This window comes from Lemur catta, chromosome 10, assembly GCF_020740605.2.
Source record: "Lemur catta isolate mLemCat1 chromosome 10, mLemCat1.pri, whole genome shotgun sequence".
In the NCBI taxonomy this organism is placed as follows: Eukaryota; Metazoa; Chordata; class Mammalia; order Primates; family Lemuridae; genus Lemur; species Lemur catta.
In genome coordinates, this window is record NC_059137.1 from 43,526,610 (window position 1) to 43,545,779 (window position 19,170).

A 19,170-nucleotide genomic window follows, 5' to 3' on the forward strand; every position below is an offset into this window, starting at 1 on the left:
TGCAAATACATGAAGTCTTTAGAAACAATATTTAATATTGTCATTGGATTGCCCATTTAATCTATGCCAAGATTTTCCCAAGAGTTATACGACAGTCAATTTGTGTAAGAATCAGTAGAAGCTCAAGTATTCTGTTTTCAGTATATTGTTATCTTTATATCTGTGGTTCTTTAAATTCTTTTGGTCAGAGACAACTTTGAAAATTGATAAGGGCTACGAAACCATTCCTCAGAAATATGTTTAATTTACATTATATAAATATTATATATATTTCTGAACTTAATGGAATTCTAAAGTCCATCAGTGGCCCCCTAGGGCTTAAAACATCCTTTTTTCAATAGTAAAGTTCATAATGTGTATTGCTTTCTATCCCTTTAAAGACCTGGCATTAAACAGAATATTCAGTTAATATTTTCTTTAATTATCTTCAATGTAGGCATCTGAATATTTGTAATATAACAGTAATATTCAATGTTGGCTCCTGAATACTTACAGTTGAATATTTGCTCAACTGGAATAAAATGATTTTAATTCTTTTTAATTTTAGGACATTTGTTTGCTATGTGATCTTAAGAAAATCTCTTAACCCTATTTTCTCAGCTGAAATGTCTCTCTGTCTACCTTTTACAATCATTGTTATGATCCGATGAAATGCCTATCTGAAGGGCTTTTAAAAACTATACATTTATATACATATGAAGCATCATAATCATTATTTCCTGATTAATTTCTTTGTCTTAAACCTGAGAGAATCCTATTTGTCCTTGGCTACATAAGTCAAAATATTGCCTTTGGATTGCCTATCTAATCTGTTTGCCTCTGGACTCTTTCAACCACGTCTTAAATTTCAGTTGACACTATAAAGAGGAAAAGAGTTGACATAACTAATTTGCAGGGTTTGGAAAACTTTCTAAAACTAGCTGGCCAGCAAATATTTGAGTGCCTGTGATGATGTTTCAAAGAGGCCCTATAGAAAGATGAACACGTAATGGGAGAGCTAGGTACAATACAAAGAAGAGAAAGAGGAAAAAAAAAACTGGATTAGAAGAGATAAGTGGTGAATAAATGTTTTTAGAAAGCATGAGGAGGAGGTTAGCTCACCCAGACCAGGGACAAATCTCTCCTGGAAATCTATATTACACTTTCTTTTTGTAGAAGAGAAAATTAAACTAAGAAGCAATGCAATGTACCAAGAAGAATATAGTTATTTGAGTCAGAGAGATAACAGTTTGAATCCAGGTTCAGGAAGTCTTGAACTACATAGCTTGGGTTGATTGTCTGAGCTCTCTGTATAGCAGTTTCCTCACATATAAATAATGATCTGGCATAGTCCTGAACCCATGGTTGGTGCTCCGTAAATGTAAGCTATTATTTTTGTACTCAAGGTTAGATAAGAATTACATTACAAGACAAAAGTGTTTAGTTATTGGCTAGGAGAAAACAAAGGCTTGGGTTGATATGCGTGCTTATACAATTGAGAGTGCACTCATAAATAATGAATAAAAAGCAATTTTACTAAGAGTGGATATATCAAGTAATTAGAAGTAGAAATAATGAACAATCATAATTGTTGTATGTTTTCACCCAATCTGAAAGTGTATGGTGATTATATTATCGTAATTACTTTGAAGCTTCAGCAAAGCTTGGGGATCATTCACTTCATGGCACTTATTTAACAGTCATTGATCAAGAATAAATTTGAGCAATGGCATATCACTATCTATTTGCTATCCTAGGAGATCTTTGTGGGGTCTTGAAGCAAGAACTGTGCTGAAGCTGTGGTCTTGGTGAGAATTTTCATATAGTTAAAATGATCTATATGGTGGATGAATAGGATAGTTACGCTTAGGTGATAATACAGTTGCTCTTTAAATATTGCAGAAAAGGGTTTAGTTGGATCACAGTATCTCCCATCATGGGGAGAATGTTAAAAAAAAAAATGGCTACTGGAGAAATTAGGGTCATCCATCATAGGGATTATAATCTGATTTTCAAGGTCAGAGATATATACTTTTTCTTACCCAGGACTTACTACCCTTACGTGCGCTTAGGAAAGCAACCTTCTTGATGCTGGCATGCTCAGGGACATCTTTGTAGCTTTACTTTTTTTCTGGATGTAGATTAGCACGGCTACTGGTCAAGTCACCCTCTTCTCTTCCTGTTGGTTTCCAAAACTGATGCACTTGCCCATGTTTTGGTTTTGTACTCCCTAAATAAGAACCTAATCCTTTCCACACTTGTGCTCCTTTTTGCTATAAAGATCACAAAGCAATGTTCTCTTGGACCTTTAATAACTAATATATGAAAAAATTTATACATGAGGAAAATGGCTATACAGCTCTTTATTTTTTGTTTTTCTTTCTCTGGTTGTTGGCTTGGGTTTCAGGCAGAAAAGTTCAGACCAGAGAACACTTGGAGAACAATGTTACTCCACAAATTTCCCCTCCTTTTGATATGGACTCATGTTCTCAGAGTAGGTTTGAACTTCTCCTTCTTGCTTTAAGGTGATTTCCCTCCAGAAAACTTTTGGATCTCTCTCTCAAAAACCAACAACAAACAAACAAATGATCCTTGTTGAAGGGTCTCATCCAGAAACTCTTTTAGACCTTAACATTTTAATTCTAAAACAATTAAACATTTGTTTGTTTTCATCATGTGGTATTTAACAGTTTTGAGTTAAAATAGGTCTTTGCATAATGACACAAATTCTAACAGTAATTTACAATTAAATAAATGTTTGATAAAGGCCTTTGCCAAAACAGGTTATTCTCTATTTTAACCAATATTTTTCAACTTTGAAAAAGGTATCCTAAGTAATTTCTCATGGAACCTGGTTGAGAAAGAGGAGGATATTTCTGAAGATACAAAGCATAAATTAAATCTGCAAGTTACAAACACAATGGAAGAATGGCATGTTTCTAAAAGTTCTTACATGTAATAAACTAAATGCTTAGGAATGAAATTAAGCTTGAATTTCAAATTGTTTACCTTCAAACAGCAATTTCTGCATTGTTTTGCAAAGCTCTGTTTTGCTGCTGGCTTGATTGATAAATGTAATTTTACTTTCCCCTCAATGAGAAAGTAAAGCATTAGGTGTCTGTGGCATGCAGAGCAATAAGCAACATGTCTGCAAATTTTTAATGGGAACAATGGCATTTTTTCCTAGGATGATTACTTCCTTATCTTGTGGATGCATGCCTGCCTACTAGCCCTTTGTATTTACTTCAAATTCATCAGTTTGAGATACTGGTGTACTCCATTTATACAGATTTTAAAAAAGGCTCTATTTAGAAGAAAAACATATCTTTCTTAGTTTCAGATCATGCTATATCACTGTAGAGTAGATTTCACATTCAGTGCTTCAACTTTTGTAAGTTGGATGGTCAATATGAAGTTTTCTCAGAAATCATTTAGCTGATTATGAACCTATAAAAAGCAATGAGCAAACCGAATTCAATAGCACATCAAAAAAATTAGTGACCAGGACCAAGTGGGATTCATACCAGGGATGTAAGTTTGGTTCAATATATGCAAATCAATAAATGTGATTCACCAGATAAACAAAAGCAAAAACAAAGACGATATGATCATCTCAATAGGTGCAGAAAAAGCATTCAACAAAATCTAGAACCATTTCATGATAAAAATCCTCAATATACTAGGCATAGAAGGAGCATATCTAAAAATTATAAAAGCCATGTATGACAAACCCTAGCCAACACTATACTGAATGAGGAAAAGTTAAAAGTATTTGCCCTAAGAACTGGAACAAGACAGGGTGACCATTGTCACCACTTCTATTCAACATAGTGCTGGAAGTCCTAGCCAGAGCAATCAGGCAAAAGAAGAATATTAACGGTATCCGAATCAGGAAGGAGGAGGTCAAGCTGTCATTCTTCATTGGCTATATGGTCTTATATTTAGAAAACTCCAAAGATTCCACCAAGAGTCTCCTAGAATTGATAAATAAATTCAAGAAAGTCTCAGGATACAAAAGCAATGTACATAAATCTGTAGCATTTTTATATACTAATAACAGTCAAGCTGAGAATCAAATAAAAGACTCAATACCATTCACAGTAGCTACAGAGAAAATAAAATACCTAGGAATATACTTAACCAAGCAATTAAAATATCTCTACAAGGAGAACTACGAAACTCTGAGGAAAGAAATCACAGATGATACAAACAAATGGAAAAACATATCATGCTGATGGATAGGCAGAATCAACATTGTTAAAATGGCCATTCTACCCAAAGTGATTTAAAAATTCAATGCAGTCCCCATCAAATTACCAATGTCATACTGTATAGATCTAGAAAAAATAATTCTACACGTTTTTTGGAACCAGAAAAGAGCCCAAATAGCCAAAGCAATTGTAAGCAAAAAGAACAAGTCTGGAGGAATCACATTACCAGACTTCAAACTGTACTACAAGGCTACAGTAACCAAAACAGCATGTTATTGGTACAAAAATAGAGACATGGACCAATGGAACAGAACAGAGAACCTAGGTATAAGACCATCTACCTACAACCAACTGATCTTTGACAAAGCAAACCACAACATACACCAGGGAAAAGAAGTCCTATTCAATAAATGGTGCTGGGAAAATTCGACAGCCACATGAAGAAGAAAGAAACAGGATCCCTACCTCTCACTACTCACAAAAATTAATTCAAGATGGATAAAAGGCTTAGATCTAATGCATGAAACCATAAGAATTCTAGAGGAAAATGTAGGGAAAATCTCTTCTGGATATCAGCCTAGGCAAAAACATTATGACTGAGATCCCAGTGGTAATCATGGCAAAACAAAAATAAATAAATGATATTTGATGAAACTAAAAAGCTTCTGCACAGGTAAGGAAGTAATTAACAGAGCAAGTTGACAACCTACAGAATGGAAGAAAATATTCTCAAGCTACATATCTGATAAAGGGTTAATAACCAGAATCCACAAAGAACTCAAGCAAATCAACAAGGAAACATCAAACAACCCCATTAAAAAGTGGGGGAAAGACATGAACAGAAGCTTTTCGAAAGAAGATAGACTAACGGCCAATAGATTAGTCTGTTATTGGCCATTAGGTAGACCAATGGCCAATAAACATGAAAAATTCTCAAGGTCACTAATCATCAGGGAAATGTAAATTAAAACCATGATGATATATCACCTTACCCCTGTTAGAATGGATTTTATTAAAAAGTCTATAAACAATAGATGCTGGCATGGATACAGACAGAAAGGAATGCTTATACACTGTTGGTGGGACTGCAAATTAATACAACCTCTGTTAAAACAGTATGAAGTTTCCTCAAAGAACTAAAAGTAGACCTACCTTTTGATCCAGAAATCCTGCTATTGGGTATCTACCCAAAGGAAAAGAAGATTTTCATCAAAAAGACATATGCTCTTGAATGTTTATTGCAGCACAATTCAAAGTTGCCAAGATGTAGAATCAACCCAAGTGCCCATCAATTCATGAGTGAATTAATAAAATGTATGCCAGGGAGTTTTACTCAGTCATAAAAAGATGAATTAATACATTTTGCAACAATCTGGGTGGAACTGGAGCCCACTCTCCTAAGTGAAGTATGCCAAGAATGGAAAAAGAAACACTGCATATACTCACTGTTAAATTGGAAGTAACCAATGAGCATACATATGCACAGAGGGAAGTTAAAGTCAGTGGAAATCAAATAACAGGGATTGGAGAGAAGGGAGGATGAAAATTCTACCTTCCTAATGGGTACTATGAACACTATTTGGGTGAAGAGTATACCTATAGCCAGGACTCAAGCATTATAAAATCAATCCATGTAACCTAAAACATTTGTACCCCTTTAATATTTTGAAATAAAAAAGCAGTGAGCTTGTCTGTTTTTGAAACACTGAACTTTCGTATTAAGGCTGGTCCCTGTGGGTGGCTTATTTTCACGATATACTCAATTTGTCTCCAAAATGGATTGGGCCAGAGGGCCCTAGTTTACCAGAGGGTCTTACTGCTTTAGAGATAACACTAGTTGGTAAAATTAATAAGATGTGCATTAAATTTTGTTTGCCTTTCCTTGAAATATTTAACTAGGAGAGTGAGTGGTGATTTCTTATACTCATTTCACATATTGTGTAAATTTAGAGTTCAAAAAAAGCTCTATTCTTTTCCTCCTGTCCCTGCCCTCCTTAGTTGTTACCTGCTCCTATCTCCTTATTCACAAATTAGGGAAATGAGCCTCATAGAAGCAGACTTGCCTATGATCATATGACCAAGTCATGTCAGAGCTGGACTTGGGACTGGATTTTCTGGCTCCCAGTGAAAGGCTATTTTATCTAGAATTCCAAAATAATTGGTTTATTTTATCTGCATGGTAGATTTAGTAATAATGAAAATACCTTGTATAAAATTATAAAAGAATAGTTAGTTACTAGTAAAATGAGCTAAGATAAATATCATAATGATGATGAGAAGCCAAATCTGTAGATGGGCAAGGACTTGAAATAAATTAACCAATATTTCCAATTAGAAATATTTAGACAACTATCATGTGTTTACAAAAGCAGCAATGTCTGAAAGTATTTTTGTGTTACAAATGGATACTTATGTAAAATATTGCCTCTGGACAACTATAGCTATTGCTTTTGATTAATTGAAGTCTAGATTTATGTATCAAATTTCTAATACCTAATGGGAACTTGGCATAGCTTTGCACTAATGCTACTGGATAAGAGTCAAAGGCTTCTCTTTCCTTGAGTTCTGTTGCCAGTGACATATGCTAATCAGTTTTTCCCCTAATCCTAACGCCCATCACTTGACTCAAAGATCATTTCTTTTGTGCACAATTTGCTCATTTGAAGAGGTAACTCATGCCCCTTCCATCTACAACCTGCCAGTGCCAATTGCCTTTTGGAAAGTCAACACAAAAGAACATTTTTTAAAAGAAAACATCCTCTGGAGTACTTGGTCCATCACATGCTTTGCAGATTTAATATAGCATTTGAACAGCATCTTAAGAGATGCTGCTTTCTCAGTTTTTATTCATGACATAACATGGCTATAAGATTTCTCTATCTACTTAGCCATCTCAATCTCTTCCCCCAACACTTTGTAGGAAACAGTGAAGGACAGCCACAGTTTTGGTTCTCTTTCTGTCTAGCTTAGGAGGATATGTCCACATTGATGTATCCAGATTTGAAAAAGGGTGGGTGGAACAATGAGCTGTAATGGTGAAAACCGAGCTATTTTTCAAATCATTTTTTTAATGTTTATACCAACTTTTCATTTTTCTTTTATTTATTATATTTGCTTTCCATGCATAGGCTTTTATATTCAATATTCATACTTTTTAACAGGTTTATATTTTATATATATTAAAATATATATTTTATATATTTTTATATTTTAATTGGGATTGAAGGAGTCAAGTCCACCCTTGGCGGTAGTAGTTATTCAAGGATACGCAATTCTTATTCTTCGTGAGGCTGAGGCTAAAATTTTTAACCTTTGTAGGTTTCAGACTTGTTAAGTATGCAACTGATATTAATTCCCTAAAATGAGCAAAACAGTATTATCTACTTATGTGGATGATGTAAAAATAAAGTGAGATGATGCATATAAAATGCTTTGTGTAGTATCTGGCACATAGTAAGTATTCAATGAATATTAGCTATAGTAATGTTAATTATACTAATATAATGTAATAATATGTTTTGCAATTGGAAGAGGATTGAAGTAACTAATTGAGTTTGTCACTAAGCAAATCTGAGTATGACCAGGAAGTACAAATCAATTTCTGGAAAATATTTTTAATGCTGTTAAGGTGGTTTTTTTCTCTATAATTTTAAATGCTATTTCAAAATTTATGTATAATAAAACCATGGCTCTTTGACAAAGGATTTAGAAAGATAGTAATAAAAGCAAAATAATATTTTATATACAATAGAAAATCAGGACCAAAAAATAGAAGAGGACAATATAGCCAGCATTGTGTATGTGTTTTTCCTCGCTTACATTTCAGATTGGTCTCAGAATTTAATACTGCTAGGAAAAGAGGAACATTTACTTCTGGCTTCACATCCATGAAAGACCTTGAATTTATACTTTTAATACTATCTACTAATAAGGTACATATAAAGTTCCAGAAATATCTAACAGCCTCACCTCTGCATCATAGAACTTTAGTCCTGTGCCTTTTTTCTGAACTCGATTGCCTTCAGTGTTGTAATTAATTAATTAATTAATTAATTTTTGTAAATCCTGCAATTATCTTGGAATAGTATAATTAAATTTTATTGAATTTGTGTGCGGATGCCAAAGGCAAATCATTAATTTATTAAATATAAGCCATTTTAGATATACCATAACCTTCCTTCCTTCCTTCCTTCCTTCCTTCCTTCCTTCCTTTCTTCCTTCGTCCTTCCCCTCCCCTCCCCTTCCCTCCTCTCCTCTTCCCTCCTCTCCTCTTCTCTCCTCTCTCATTGAGCCTCTACAATTGGAAATGGTCCAAGCTTCTTTTGAACTTCAGGAGCTCCTGGCAAGGAATCTAAGTGGTACTGTGCTTAATGGGTAGCTCTACAAGGCAAAAATGAAGGTGAGAAATGGAGAGGGACAGAGAAACCAGGAAAACTGTAGGGCAGCCATTAAGGCTCTTTGATAATTGCTGCTGAAACAAAGGTTGTTCCTTAGTTTAGATGAAGTTAGAGTTAGAAAGTCTCCTATAGAATGTAGTAGTAAATACTTCATCCCTTATCTAAAATTATTGAAGATCCTTTCTTTGGAGTTTAAAGTTATTAAACTAACCTTCTATCACAATGTGCCTAGTTGAAATATACTGCTAAGAGACAAACATATAAGAGAAAAGTGTGAAAATATCAAAGTGATGGATTTGCAATTGAGATGTTTGAATAACTTATTATATCCATTTGCAACATATACAAACAGCCCGTTACCTGCCTTGAACTTTTGTTTGCCTTTCCTTGGGATATTTATCTAGCAAAATTTATGTTAATTTTATAATATGTAAATTATCTTTATTAATACATTGCATTGAATGTGAAATGTGTGCTTGACCACACAGACCTTTAATAAAAAAAGAGCAACAGGAAACCTATCTTTTATGTGACAGACATAAAAATACAAATTAAAAATCAAAAAGAGTAAGGGGAAGAGAAAGTTGTTAGCTGTTGAAAATAAATATATTTATTCAAATATATATGTCCTTTAGCACTGATAAATTTTGTATACACATCAAAGAACAGAAAATATTTTTATTATTTTTGCTTTGAGTTAGTGTAGTCACATACAGGGCTTCAACAAATAATTTTAGTTTTAAAAATTACATTCAAATTTGAATTCATTATATTGATAGGAGTTTACAAAAAAGAGATATTACTTAAAACTTGGATTGTCTTTTGATTGCATTATTGTCCTAATCTCATGTGAGTTCATTTTAATAATCTAGAAGAAAAACTTAATTTATAAATCCTTAAATTTGAATGGAATTTATTGCAAGGACTCTTCTAGTTTAAGAAAATTATATTATATAATTATATATATATTTTATGTATAATATATATTTTATATATAATTATGCTCAGCATTAAAGTATGGACCAGTTGGTTTATTTCTATTTAAACAAAGGCACCATGTCCTAGGTAAATGTCTTCTATTTATAAGGTATTGAGGCAGAAACATATTCTAGAACACTGTGTCTTTCATTGGAGATAAATTAAAAGGGGGTATATTCAATCAGAATTGGATTCAACTCTACTGGGCCACTGGTTTATGGGGAAGAGATCTGTGAATGGTTAGATCTTTTTTGTGTTTTGCTTTTGTTTCCCAGGATGGGCCTTTATTGTTCTTTATCATGTGGCCTTCCCATATTTAATGATACCTTCTATTGTAGGCTATATGTAGTCTGATGTTGACTTGATGCTGGATGATGGAAATGTGGCAACTTTTACACCAAACCTCAGGAGAATCTCAACCTATCTGAGGAATATCATAGACCTAATGGACACACATGTCCTAGGTCACAAGATGACAAGGGTGTCTAAGAGGAAATAGTGCTGGAAGAGGCTGTCAAAAAAACATGCCAATTAAGTAGGAAATTCGTATTTGTAGGTTCACTGCTTCTAATTGTTGTGATGATGTCCTTACTGCTTATTATAGGGTGTGGAGATGTTAAAATGAAGTGAGATGGTTGAGCTGGAAGATGATTATATAATGAGGGTTGGGCATTTTGCAAACCAGAAAATGTCTAGCTTCTTTCCATTATCTCATAACTCCAGACAGACCATAGTTGCTAAGAGAGCTTTTATTGATTTTATCAGGGCTAACTGTGTGATTGCAGTTGTGGCCTAAATATCATATTGGACTCTCTGAGAGTCCACCATTTACTGTCTGCTTCTATGAGTTCAATGTTTTTAGATTCCACATATAAAAGATCATAAAGTATTTGTCTTTCTGTGCCTGGCTTATTTCATTTAACATACTGTCCTCCAGGTTCATCCATCTTGCCATAAATGGCAGGATTTTTTTTATTAGGCTAAATACTATCCTATTGTGTATACATACCACATTTTCTTTATCCATTGATGGACATTTAGGTCGATTCTATATCTTGGCTATTGTGAATAATGCTGTAATGAACATGGGAGTGCAGATATCTCTTTGACATAAAATTTTATTTTCTCTGGATATATACCCAGTAGTGGGATTGCTGGGTCATATGGTAGTTCTATTTTAAACTTCTTGAGGAATCTTCATACTGTGTTCCATAGTGGTTGTACCAATTTACATTCCCACCAACAGTATGCAAGGGTTTCAAAACCTCTTATCTTTGATCTATTTAATGATAGCCATCCTAACAACAACCTACATTTCTTAAGTTCACCATAGAAACAAGGTCTTTCCTAAGCACTTGCCTGTATTAACTTATTTAATTTCCATAAGAACTCTAAAAAGTCCATTATTGTTGTCATTTTTCAGATGATGAAGGTATAAAGAGGTTAAGTAATAAAGTTACACTGCTAGCCAGAGGCAAGGACTATTTGGATCAAGAACCCACACTCATAATTGCTAAGCAGTGGGTCAAAGAATAAGATTTGAGTTTCTGTATCATGATTTATCATGTCCAATTAAAACTGACCTGGAAGGAGCTGAGTATAAGTCACATGAGAAGAATTTGTAAACTAAGACATCACCTTGACATATCAAACTATTTCTTGCTTAGGTATTTTGACTTTGCTTTTACTTCTTCCTAAAATGTTTTTCACCTCGCTCTTCAAAGCTAGTTTCTTTTCCATCCTTCAGTTATCAATGTAAATGCCCTTTCTGCAGAAAGAAAGTCTCCAAGTACATTATCTATTTTATCACCTTCATTTTTTTTCTGTGTAGAATACATTATAATCTGTAATGGATTTGAAACATTTTTTCCCACTAGAATGTAAGCTCCATAAAGACATGGCTCTTGCTTCTCTTTTATACTAGATGCACCAATGCATCACTACTTCCTAGAATAATCCTCTTTCATAATTAATACTTGATAAATATTTATTGAATCAATGCATACATGAAGGGAAGAATCAGAGAAAGCAAAGGAGCAATAGTATTATTCAGCATATGTGTTGATAAGGTGTTATATGTCAAAACACTTTTGGTTAAGGAAAAAATAGAGAACAGAGAAGTGGTTACCCAGGTTATAACAAACCTGTGGACTCTATTTCTCTATCACTACAAAAATTACATAAAGACAAAACACTATAATAATGTTTAATCTCAACTTTCTAAACAATTGCTAGAGTTTTACTTTCCTAAGATCAGTGCATTGTATAAAGTTTTGATTTGTCTGTAGCATGGTTTCATCTCTCAGAAAGTAAAGAAAGCAATGAAGTCTTAGAAGGTACATGGCCTGGATTTGAATCCTGACTCCATTACTTGGAACTGTGTGAATTCTGATCTATAGAGACCTCATCTTTAAATTCAGAAAAAATAGTACCCATTTTAGATAAATTTTTATGTCAGTTAAACAAAACTGATTTTTTCAGCACACATCCTGACATGTAATATTGAAATAAATGTCTATCATTTTTCTTCCTAAATTGAAATAAGAAAACTGGTGAGTGATATCAATAGTAGAAACCTTGGGAAAAGTAAAAATGTGACAATATCATTTGTGATTCTCTCATGGATGTATTTACACATATACTATAGATTTTAGGAAAGTCAAAAATATGCAAAAATCAGTATAGTTTCATGGCAAGTGTCACTAAAATAATTGCTTTCTTTTCTAACCATATTTTATGTCTTTTATTTTGACAGATGGACCTGCTTAGTGCACACCTGTTGGCTTAGCTTAAAGTCAATTTTATCTCTGTTTGTCTGAATCATTGGATTCTTTTGTTGCATTTCAATTTTCTGCTTCATTCTCCAAGTGGCTTATACTTTGACAATTTTGAATCCTAATGAGTGCACCTCCATAATCTATTTCAAGATGTCAAGTTACTGAACAGCAGTCCATTTTGTCTCTACCAATTTTCAGATGTTTGAATAATCATGTTTCTTTTCTTCATCCTGGATCTAGATTTCTGGTACTTGACTCATTGACTTGATTTCCTAGTTACAAATCATCTTTCTATGCTCCAGTTCTCAGAATAATAGAGCCTTGAACCCTCTGCCAAACATTCTCAGCATGATTTCAGTTTGCATGGACTTTAGGTCTCCATCATTGTAATCTGGCAGTATCGTTGTTGCCTGAAACTGATTATGACAGGAAGCTGAGACACCCAAGGCTTCAGACTTAGAAACAACAGCTTGAGTGGTAGGAAACAAGTATACCATATTTGTAGAGAAAGAGAAAGATCTATTCTACAGTGAATTTTAGATGGTGGACATCTTTACTTTCTTCATCTGCTTTGCCTTAGATTCAAGTTTTTCTCCGGCGACTTCCATATATTTTCATAAAAAATGATATTTTCTTCCTATTCCTTTCTGGTGCTTTGTTTCCTACCAAGAAAGTGATTCTTTTCCACCCTCTTTCTACCCAAGAATTTGTAAATTAAGAAGAATTTTCTTTTAGAATTAAGCTACAATATTAATGTTTAATGGATCAGGTTAGAAATTTGTAATATTACCTCATAACATTTAGGACTCTATTTAATAATAAAAGAAACTTAAGACCCAATTCAAGTAATTAAAACAGTAAAGAGCAATGATTGGTTCCTTAGATTAGACATTCCAAGTTAGGTTTTTATATTAGTTATCTATCATTGTATAACAAATTATGCCAAAATTTGGCAGCTTAAGGTAATAAACCTTTATTATTTCACAGTGTCTGTGGGTCAGTGATTAAGGAGAGGCTTTGCTTGGTGGCTCTAGGTCAGGGTTTCCCAGGAGGTTGCAGTCAAGGTGTTGGCCAGGGCTGCAGTTATCTCAATGCTTGCTTGGAGTTGAAGAATTTCTCTCTAAGGTTGTTCACTCACATTGTGGTTGGCAGAGGCCGCAGTTCTTCCCTGGCTCTTAGCAGGAGGCCTTAGTTCCATGCCCTGTGGACCATTCCATAGGGCAGATTGAGTGTCCTCACAGCATGGCAGCTGCCTTTCCCTAGAATATGGAGAGAGAGAGAGAGAGAGAGAATGAGAGAGAGGGGAGAGAGAGAGGGGGGGGAATTCACAATGCCTTTTATGGCCCAGTTTTAAAAATTGGACATGATTACTTTTGCCATACTGTAATTGTTAGAAGTGAGTCATTAGGTTCAATCAAGGGGAGGGAAATTAAGCTCTATCTATTAAGGGAAGAAGTAGCAAAAATTTTGTGGGTATATTTAAAATCCTCCACAGTTTGTCTTCAGGGATGGTTTGATTCAGCATATCAACTATGTCATCTCAGACCACTTTCTGCCTTTGAGACCTAACTTTTGCAGGGTGAGCATCATGCTAAGGAGTGGATCCCTAAGTGGTATCAAAATTGTTACTATAATATACTTCTAACCTTCCAGAAGGAAATAATGTGTTGGTGGTTTTCTGAGAAGAGTGAGACTCTCCTTTGCAAAGATTAGTAGCACACCACCCTTCATTTCTTTTTTTTTAATTTTTAATTTTAAATTATTATGGGTACATAATAGTTGTATATTTTTATAGGAGGGTTCATGTGATGTTTTGATACAGGCACACAATGTGAATTAATAAAATCTGAGTAACTGGTGTATCCATCACCTCAGGCATTTAATATTCTTTGTGTTAGGAACATTCCAGTTCCACTTTTTTCATTTTTAAAGTATACCCTAACTTAGTGTTGATTATAGTCACTTGCTGTGCTATCAAATATTGTTCATTCTAACTAACTATATTTTTTCAACCATTAACCATCCTTCCTTTATTTCTTCCTCCTCGCTACCTTTCCCAGCCTCTAACCATTATTCTACTCTCTGTCTCCATGAGATCAATTGTTTTTGATATTTAGCTCCCAAATATGAGTCAGAATATGCAAGATATGTCTTTCTGTGCTTGGCTTATTTATCTTAACATAATATTCTCCAGTTCCATCCATGTTGTTTCAAATGGTAGGATTTCATTTGTTTTTGTGGCATATAACATTCAATTGTGTATACGTGCCACAATTTCTTTATCCATTCATCCATTGATGGACACTTAGGTTGATTCCATATTTTGACTATTATGAATAGTGCTAGCATAAACATGGGGATGCAGATATCTTTGAAATATACTGAATTCCCATGCTTTGCATATATACCCAGCAGTGGAATTGCTGGGTCATATGGTAGTTCTATTGTTAGTTTTTTGAGGAATCTCCATACTATTTTCCATAGTGATTGCACTAATTTATTAATAAATTCCCACCTAACAGTGTAGGAGGGTTCCCCTTTCTCAGATTCCTCTCCAGCATTTGTTATTGCCTGTCTTTGATAAAAGCCATTTTAACTAGGGTAAGATGATATCTCATTGTAGTTTCTATTTGAATTTCTCTGATGACTAATGATGTTGAACATTTTTTCATATACCTTTTGGCCATTTGTATGTCTTCTTTTGAGAAATGTCTATTCAGATCCTTTGCCCATTTTTAATTGGATTATGTGATTTTTTTCCTATGAAGTTGCTGAAGCTCCTTTAATATTCTAGTTATTAATGCCTTGTCAGATGGGTAGTTTGCAAATATTTTCTCCCATTCTGTGGGTTGTCTTTTCACTTTGTTGATTGTTTCCTTTGCTGTGCAGAAACTTGTTAGCTTGGTATGATCCCATTTGTCCAATTTTGCTTTAGTTGCTTGTGCTTTGGGGGCATTCCTCAAGAAGTCCTTGTACAGACCAATGTCCGGAAGCATTTCCCCAATGGTTTCTTTTAGCAATTTCATAGTTTCAGTTCTTATATTTAAGTCTTTAATCCATTTTTATTTGACTTTCATATATGATGAGGGATAAGGGTTTAGTTTAATTGTTCTGCATATGGATATCCAGTTTTCCCAGCACCATTTATTGGAGAGACTGTCTTTTCCCCACTGTATGTTCTTGGCACCACTGTTGAAGATAAATTCACTATAGATGTGTGGTATTATTTCTGGCTTCTCTATTCTGTTCCATCAGTCTATGTGTAGGTTTTCATGCCCGCACCATGCTATTTTGGGTACTACAGCTCTGTAGTATAATTTGAAATGAGGTAATATGATTCTTCCAATTTTGTTCTTTTTGCTCAGGATGGCTTTGGCTATTCTGAGTCTTTTGTGTTTCCATGTAAACTGCAGGATTATTTTTTCTATTTCTGTGAAGAAGATTGTTGGTATTTTGATGGGGATTGCATTGACTCTGTAGATTGCTTTGGGTGATATGGACATTTTAACAATATTGATCATTATTCCAATCCATGAGCATTGAATATCTTTTCATTTTTTTGTATCCTCTTCAATTTCTTTCATCAATATTTTATAGTTTTCATTGCAGAAATATTTCACTTCTTTGGCTAAGTTTATTCCTAGGTATTTTATTTTATTTATAGTTGTTGTAAATGACATTACTTTCTTGGTTTCTTTTTCATATTGTTCACTGTTGGCATATAGAAATGCTACTGATTTTTGTATGTTGATTGTGTATCCTGTAACTTTATTGAATTTGTTTATCAGTTCTCATATTTTTTTGGTGGAGTCCTTAGATTGGATCTTTAGGTTTGTTTGAACTTGATATTTATGTATGTTTGAATGTATGTTTTTTATTTTACCTACTTATAGGTGGTTTTCTATGGCTAAATGCCCTTAAATCCTAGATTATTCCAACCAATAAACAGGTATTTTAAGATTTATGATTTGATATAAGTGCTTTAATTGCAGGAACCATTATACTTTTGATAAGTCCATGCCTGTGGAGGTGACATAGAGAGTTTTTGTTAATATTTATAGAATTAAATAAGGTAGAAATTATTTTTAATAAGAAATTATGGTTCTTCACTAAATATTTCTCTGCCTAAATTCAACTATTACCCCTTCACCCCTGTTCTGTGTAGACAGAGCATAAAGTAGTCTATATAAAGATCAAGTATACAAAAAAATGGATTAATCCTCTCCCCTTCACACAATATTGTTAGGTGTATTAGGTTAAAGGCTAACTTCTGTTATTAACAATAAAGGAGGGAACTAATTGGAAAGATTTCAGAAAAGATCAATAAAAATTAATCAGAGTATCTAAAGTGTTTTTTAAAAAGCAAACATAAAGGAGTTGAAAATATAGCTCTGCACTGAATGAGAAATAGTCTACATAAAGGTGGGAAAAATCAATACTCAAAAAGTGCTTGCTCTTTGTGAACATGCACATTGGGATTTTACCTTATGTGCTCCCCCAGCACCATCACACACACAAATAGTACTGGAAAGAAATATCAAATTTAAATTGAATTGCTACTATTTATTGGACACTTTCTCTGTCTGTCACTGAACTAGGGGTTCTCTGTGCCATATTGTATTAAATTCTTATGGTGACTCATTGGACCACATACTATTTTGATCCTCCCCAACCCTGCGCTTTCTAAAATAGGAAAGTCATACTTAGAGAGGGTAAGGAGTTTGCTTAAAGTTAAAAGCTAGTAAGTGTTGTATCTGGGGTCTGGACTTAAAATGATACGATTTTAGAGCCAGAGCTCTTAACTCTGACCCCTTGTCCATTTGGACTGAATGCTTTTTTAAAAGCATTAGACACGGTTCTAGAGGTCAAAGTCCAAAACGAAGACCTATTACAGGTGTTTAGCTTCATCTGGCAGATCCATTGAGCATGAGCTGTGAGCACCACAGCAGCTAGACAAAGACAAGGGAGATCTGCTTTCCCTCTCATTTCTATCACACCATACAATCATTTTCTTTATCTAATGCAACAAAGTCTTGTATTAGAAATGCTTTTGAACCTGTGCGTCTGGCTGTAATGGAGAAGAAACAATTTTTTGGTTCTTAATATTGTCACTGAGTTGGAATTTAGATGTCTTTACTTTTCTGAGGTTTTTTTTTTTATTAAATGAAGGATGGCTTGGATTATGCATTATTTCATAACCTAGTTACATCACCTGGAGATGAATTATCTTTTCTGAAAGATTTTTCATAAATGAGAACTTTTTAAAAAAGTGTAGGACAACACATTATGAACAAAATAATTAAAATAGCATATTATTTAAAAGGTCATTGTCATTGATTGTTTTGTAATTTATTTCATAGAACAAGAGCAAAGAACCTAGGAATTAATTAGTGTTTCTTACCAGAGCGTATGATTGCTGTTCCCAGTTAGTGCTAAGATAAATTTTATTTTTTCCTATGTAACATTAAGTAGAAGGCTTTTTTTTCCTCCCCAATTTTTATTTAAAGTTTTTTTTAATCAGTTTTGAACTTCATAACAAATACTGAATACATCTACTTCTCCAATAGATGACATAATTGTTGGCTCAGGGTAATCTGTATTTTTAATTTTACTTAGTCTGAATAAATGCTTTTTGTAATGAGTGCTTATGGTCAGGAATGGATTAAATAAACCCTAGAAAAAGTTACCTCTAAACCTTTTGTGTTTTGAGGTCATTTAGATGTCACTGATGCATTCTCTATAGCAGAAAAAAATGATAGCACTTTTGGACTATTTCTTATGATTTGGGATTTCTTGTGATTCTTTAGTATAATTTGAATGTATTTCGAGCATAATTAAGTATGAGAATGTGATTAGCTGAGAGAAAATTGAAACCAAAATGGTTCTTCATTTTTGAACCTGAAGATCAAAAATCTGAGCAAGAGGGGTACAAATGTCTTAGCAATTATTTTTGATAAAAGTGCTCCTATTTATTGCAGTAGAATAACAAGGAAAGAGATCTTGTCAAGAGGCATGCATGCTCACACCGACCATTCCAATGCAACAAAATCTCTATAGCATGCAAAATTGAATTATTTTGTAGCTCCTGCTAAATTTTTAAAACAATATGAAACAAAAAGATAACTCCAAAAAATAACTTAGATATCCTCTATAAGTTTCCTGCATTGAGGTACAACCTATATTTCTTTAAAATATACAAAAGAAAATATTTTATTCATATATACCATACCTTAAACTAAACTAGATTATAAGAATCCAGAAAGCCATGTAAAATAGTATAAAGTAGCAATAGGAAATCAAGATTCCCTTGTTAGTTCTCTTGAATTTGGAATGGAATTTGTGAAGCAAGTGGACAGTTTGATCATAGTATAACTCAAACATGGGGAATTTTTATTTAGATTTTTAGGCTCTGTGGTCATTGTGACTTTTTTAGAAATTTCTATAATTACTCTTAGCAAACTTCCAAGAAATTTGAAGGCAGTGTCATAGAGTGGAAAGGTTATGGATTTAGCTTTAGAAGATAGATTTAACTTTATCTATACCATTAAGTAACTGAAGGTTCTTTGACTACTTATTTTACTACACTGAACATCAGGTTTCCGGTTATAAAATGGAAATGATAAATTTCACCTTGTTTAGTTGTTGAGAGGACCAGATGAAATGTTGTAGGTGAAATATTTAGCCAAGCACTTGGCAATATATAAATAATAGTTGCCCTCTTTGCCTTCCCTGAGTCATATGAAATCATTACAATCAATGCGCAAATTTCTGGTATTAGCATATAATAAGCATGTTCATCTCCAGCTAAGAAAAAAAGCTACCACAAGC